Below are 6000 nucleotides of genomic sequence, written 5' to 3' on the forward strand. Positions count from 1 at the left end.
AGCTGATCTCCATGTGCTATGTAGCTGCTTCCCACTAGTTATCTACCTTACCTTTGGTAGTGTATATATGTCAATGCTACTCTCTCACTTTGTCCCAGCTTACCCTTCCCCCTCCCCGTATCCTCAGGTCCATTCTCTACGTCTGTATCTTTATTCCTGTCCTGCCCCTAGGCTCATCAGGACCAATTTTTTAAAGATTCCTTATATATGAGTTAGCAAACAGTATTTGTTTTTCTCTTTCTGACTTACTTCACTCTGTAGGACAGACACTAGGTCTATCCACCTCACTACAAATAACTCAATTTCGTTTCTTTTTATGGCTGAGTAGTATTCCATTGTATATATGTGCCACATCTTCTTTAGCCATTCATCTGTCGATGGGCACTTAGGTTGCTTCCATGTCCTGGTTTTGGAAATAGTGCTGCAATGAACATTGTGATACATGACCCTTTATGAATTATGGTTTTCTCAGGGTATATGCCCAGCAGTGGGATTGCTGGGTTATAGGGTAGTTCTATTTTTATATTTTAAGGAACCTCCATACTGCTCTCCATAGTGGCTGTATCAATTTAAATTCCCACCAACAGTGCAAGAAGGCTCCCTTTTCTCCACACCCTCACCAGCACTTATTGTTTCTAGATTTTTTGAGGATGACCAGTCTGACCGGTGTGAGGTGACACTTCATTGTGATTTTGGTTTGCACTTCTCTAATGATTAGTGATGTTGAGCACCCTTTCACGTATTTGTTGGCAATCTGTATGTCTTCTTTGGAGAAATGTCTATTTAGGTCTTCTGCCCACTTTTGGATTGGGTTGCTTGTTTTTTTGATATTGAGCTGTATGAGTTGCTTGTATATTTTGGAGATTAATACTTTGTCAGTTGCTTTGTTTGCAAATATTTTCTCCCATTCTGTGGGTTGTCTTATTTATGGTTTCCTTTGCTGTGCAAAAGCTTTTAAGTTTCATTAGGTCCCATTTGTTTATTTCTGTTTTTACTTCCATTTCTCTAGGAGGTGGGTCAAAAAGGATCTTGCTGTGATTTATGTCTTAGAGTGTTCTTCCTATGTTTTCCTCTAATAGTTTTATAGCGTCTGGCCTTAAACTTAGGTCTTTAATCCATTTTGAGTTTATTTTTGTGTATGGTGTTAGGGAGTGTTCTAATTTCATTCTTTTACATGTAGCTGTCCAGTTTTCCCAGCTCCACTTATTGAAGAGACTGTCTTTTCTCCACTGTATATTCTTGTCTCCTTTGTCAAAGATAAGATGACCATATGTGTGTGGGTTTGCCTCTGGGATTTCTATTTTATTCCATTGTTCTATCTTTCTGTTTTTGTGCCAGTACCATACTGTCTTGATTACTGTAGCTTTGTAGTATAGTCTGAAGTCAGGAAGCCTGATTCCTCCAGCTCCGTATTTTTTTCCTCAAGATTGCTTTTGCTGTTTGGGGTCTTTTGTGTCTCCATACAAATTTTAAGATTTTTTGTTCTAGTTCTGTGAAAAATGCCATTGGTAATTTGATAGAGATTGTATTGAATCTGTAGATTGCTTTGGGTAGTATAGTCATTTTCACAATGCTGATTCTTCCAATTCAAGAACATAGTATATCTCTCCATCTGTTTCTATCGTCTTTGATTTCTTTCATCAGTGTCTTATAGTTTTCTGCATACAGATCTTTTGTCTCCTTAGGTAGGGTTATTCCTAGGTATTTTATTCCTTTTTTGCAACCATAAATGAGAGTGTTTCCTTCATTTTTCTTTCAGATTTTTCATCATTAGTGTATAGGAATGCTAGAGATTTCTGTGAATTAATTTTGTATCCTGCTACTTTACCAGATTTATTGATTAGCTCTAGTAGTTTTCTGGTAGCATCTTAGGATTCTGTATGTATAATATCATGTCATCTGCAAACAGTGACAGCTTTGCTTCTTCTTTTCCAATTTGGATTCCTTTAATTTCTTTTTCTTCTCTGATTGCTGTGACTAAAACTTCCAGAACTATTTTGAATAATAGTGGCAAGAGTGGGCACCCTTGTCTTGTTCCTGATCTTAGAGAAAGTAGTTTCATTTGTTCACCATTGAGAATGATGTATGCTGTGGGTTTTTCATATATGGCCTTTATTATGTTGATGTAGTTTCCTGCTATGCTCCCTTTCTGGAGAGGTTTTATCATAAATGGGTGTTGAATTTTGTCAAAAGCTTTTTCTGCAAAAATTGAGATGATCATACGGTTTTTATTCTTCAATTTGTTAATGTGGTGTATCACATTGATTGATTTGCATATACTGAAGAATCCTTGCATCCCTGGGATAAACCACAGTTGCTCATGGTGTATGATCCTTTTAATGTGCTGTTGGATTCTGCTTGCTAATATTTTACTGAGGATTTTTGCAACTATGCTCATCAGAGATATTGGCCTGTAGTTTTCTTTCTTTGTGACATCTTTGTCTGGTTTTGGTATCAGGGTGAAGGTGGCCTCATAGTATGAGATTGGGAGTGTTTCTGTCTCTAATATATATATATATATATATATATATATATATATATTTATTTATTTTTTTTTTTGCAGTACGCAGGCCTCTCACTGCTGTGGCCTCTCCCGTTGCAGAGCACAGGCTCCGGACGTGCAGGCTCAGCAGCCATGGCTCACGGGCCCAGCCGCTCCACGGCATGTGGGATCTTCCCGGACCGGGGCACGAACCCGTGTCCCCTGCATCGGCAGGCGGACTCTCAACCACTGTGCCACTAGGGAAGCCCTCTACTATATTTTGGAAGAGTTTGAGAAGGATATGTGCTATCTCTTCTCCTAATGTTTGATAGAATTCACCTGTGAAGCTATCTGATCCTGGGCTTTCATTTGTTCAAAAATTTTTAATCACAGTTTCAATTTCAGTGCTTGTGATTGGTCTGTTCATATTTTTATTTCTTCCTGGTAGAGCCTTGGAAGGTTGTACTTTTCTAAGAATTTGTTCATTTCTTCCAGGTTGTCCATTTTATTGGCATATAGTTGCTTGTAGTAGTATCTCATGATCCTTTGTATTTCTGCAGTGTCAGTTGTTACTTCTCCTTTTTCAATTCTAATTCTGTTGATTTGAATATTCTCCCTTTTTTTCTTGTTAAGGCTGGTTAACAGTTTACCAATTTTTTTTATCTTCTCAGAGAATCAGTTTTTAGTTTGATTGATCTTTGTATTGTTTCTTTCATTTCTTTTTCATTTATTTCTGATCTGATCTTTATGATTTCTTTCCTTCTCCTAACTTTCGGGTTTTTTTGGTGTTCTTCTTTTTCTTGCTCTAATTGCTTTAGGTGTAAGTTTAGGTTGTTTATTTGAGATGTTTCTTGTTTCTTGAGGTAGGATTCTGTTGCTATAAAGCTCCCTCTTAGACTGGTTTTGCTGCACCCCATAGGTTATGGGTTGCTGTGTTTTCATTGTCATTTGTTTCTAGGTAATTTTTGATTTCCTCTTTGATTTCTTCAGTAATCTCAGGGTTATTTAGTGGTATATTGTTTAGCCTGCATGTGTTTTTATTTTTTAGATTTTTTTCCCTGTAATTGATATCTAATCTCATAGCGTTGTGGTCGGAAAAGATACTTGATATTATTTCAATTTTCTTAAATTTACTGAGGCTTGATTTGTGACGCAAGATATGATCTATCCTGGAGAATGTTCCATGTGCCCTAGAGGAGAAAGTGTATTCTGTTGTTTTTGGATTGAATGCCCTATAATTATCAATTAAGCCCATCTGGTCTGATGAGTCATTTAAAGCTTGTGTTTCCTTATTTATTTTCATTTTGGATGATCTGTCCACTCGTGAAAGTGGGGTGTTAAAGTTCCCTCCTATTATTATGATACTGTTGATTTCCCCTTTTATGGCTGTTAGCATTTGCCTTATCTATTGAGGTGTTCCTATGTTGGATGCATATATATTAACCATTGTTATATCTTCTTGTATCAATCCCTTGATCATTATGTAGTGTCCTTCCCTGTCTCTTCTAACAGTCTTCATTTTAAAATCTATTTTTTTCTGATATGAGCATTGCTATTCCAGCTTTCTTTTGATTTCCATTTGCATGGAATATTTTTTTCCCATCCCCTCACTTGCAGTCTGTATGTGTACTTAGGTCTGAAGTGGGTCTCTTGTAGATAGCATATATACAGGTCTTGTTTTTGTATCCATTCAGCCAGTCTGCATCTTTTGTTTGGAGCATTTAATCCATTTACATTTAAGGTAATTATCAACATGTATGTTCCTATTACCATTTTGTTAATTTTTTTGGTTTGTTTTTGTAGGTCTTTTCCTTCTCTTGTGTTTCCCACCTAAAGAAGTTCTTTTAGCATTTGTTGTAAAGCTGGTTTGGTGGTGTTGAATTGTCTTAGCTTTTGCTTGTCTCTGACGCTTTTGATTTCTCCATCGAATCTGAATGAGGTCCTTGCTGGGTAGAGTATTCTTGGTTGTAGCTTTCTCCCTTTCATCACTTTAAATATAGCACGCCACTCCCTTCTGGCTTGCAGAGTTTCTGCTGAAAGGTCAGGTGTTAACCTTATGGGGATTCCCTTGTATGTTATTTGTTGCTTTTCCTTTGCTGCTTTTAGTATTTTTTTCTTTGTGTTTAATTTTTGTTAGTTTGACTAATATGTGTCTTGGCATGTTTCTCCTTGGATTTATCTTGTATGGGACTCTCTGTGACTCCTGGATTTCCTTTGCCATGTTAGGGAACTTTTCAATTGCAATCTCTTCAAATATTTTCTCCGACCCTTTCTCTTTCTCTTCTTCTTCTGGGACCCCTGTAATTTGAATGTTGGTGCATTTAATGTTTCTCAGAGGTCTCTCAGACTCCTCAATTCTTTTCATTCTTTTTCTTTATTCTGCTCTGCAGCAGTTATTTCCACTATTCTATTTTCCAGGCCACTTATCCATTGTTCTGCCTCAGTCATTCTGCTATTGATTCCTTCTAGAGTATTTTTAATTTCACTTATTGTGTTGTTCATCATTGTTTGTTTGTTCTGTTGTTCTTCTAGGTCCTTGTTAAACATTTCTTGTATTTTCTCTATTCTCTTTCCAAGATTTTCGACCATGTTTACTAGCATTACTCTGAAATCTTTTTCACGTAGAGTGCCTATTTCCTCTTCATATTTTTGGTCTGGTGGGTTTTTACCTTGCTCCTTCATCTGCTGCTTATTTCTCTGTCTTCTCATTTTGTTTAACTTCCTGTATTTGTGGTCTCCTTTTCACAGGCTGAAGGTTCGTATTTCCTCTTATTTCTGGTGTCTGCCCCCAGTGGGTTAGTTTTGTTCAGTGGCTTGCGTAGGCTTCCTGGTGGCGGGTACTGGTTCCTGTGTCCTGGTTGGTGCAGCTGGATCTTCTCCCTTTGCTGAGCAGGGCCACATCTGGTGGTGTGTTTTGGAGTGTCTGTGAACTTAGTAGGACTTTACGCAGGCTCTCTCTTAGTGGGTGGGCTTGTGTTCCTGACTTGCTAGTTGTTTGGCATGGGGAGTCCAGCACTGGAGCTTGCTGGCCATTCAGTGGAGCTGGGTCTTAGTGTTGAGACAGAGATCTCTGGGAGAGCTCTTGCTGATTAATATTACATGGGGTCGGGAAGTCTCTGGTGGTCCAACGTCCTTGACTTGGCTCTAGCACCTCGGAAGTTGAGGTCTGACACCCAGCTGGAGTACCAAGCCCCTGCCAGCTGCACAGCACAGAAGAAAAGAAAGAAGAAAAAAAATAACGAACATACAGACCCCCAAAACAAGTAGTAAAAGCAAAGCTAAACAAACAAAATCACACAAAGAAACACACACACACACTCACAAAAAGAGGGGAAGAAAAGGAAGAGAAGCCTTTTAGTTTTTTTGATAGTTTCCTTCACTGTACAAAAACTTTTTAATTTAATGTATTCCCATTTGTTTACTTTTGTTTTTTTTCTGTTTGCCTGAGGAGACATATCTAAAAGAAATATTGCTAAGACCGATGTCAAAAAACATACTGCCCATGTTTTTCTTCTAGT

Source organism: Phocoena sinus, chromosome X (genome assembly GCF_008692025.1).
Source record: "Phocoena sinus isolate mPhoSin1 chromosome X, mPhoSin1.pri, whole genome shotgun sequence".
In the NCBI taxonomy this organism is placed as follows: Eukaryota; Metazoa; Chordata; class Mammalia; order Artiodactyla; family Phocoenidae; genus Phocoena; species Phocoena sinus.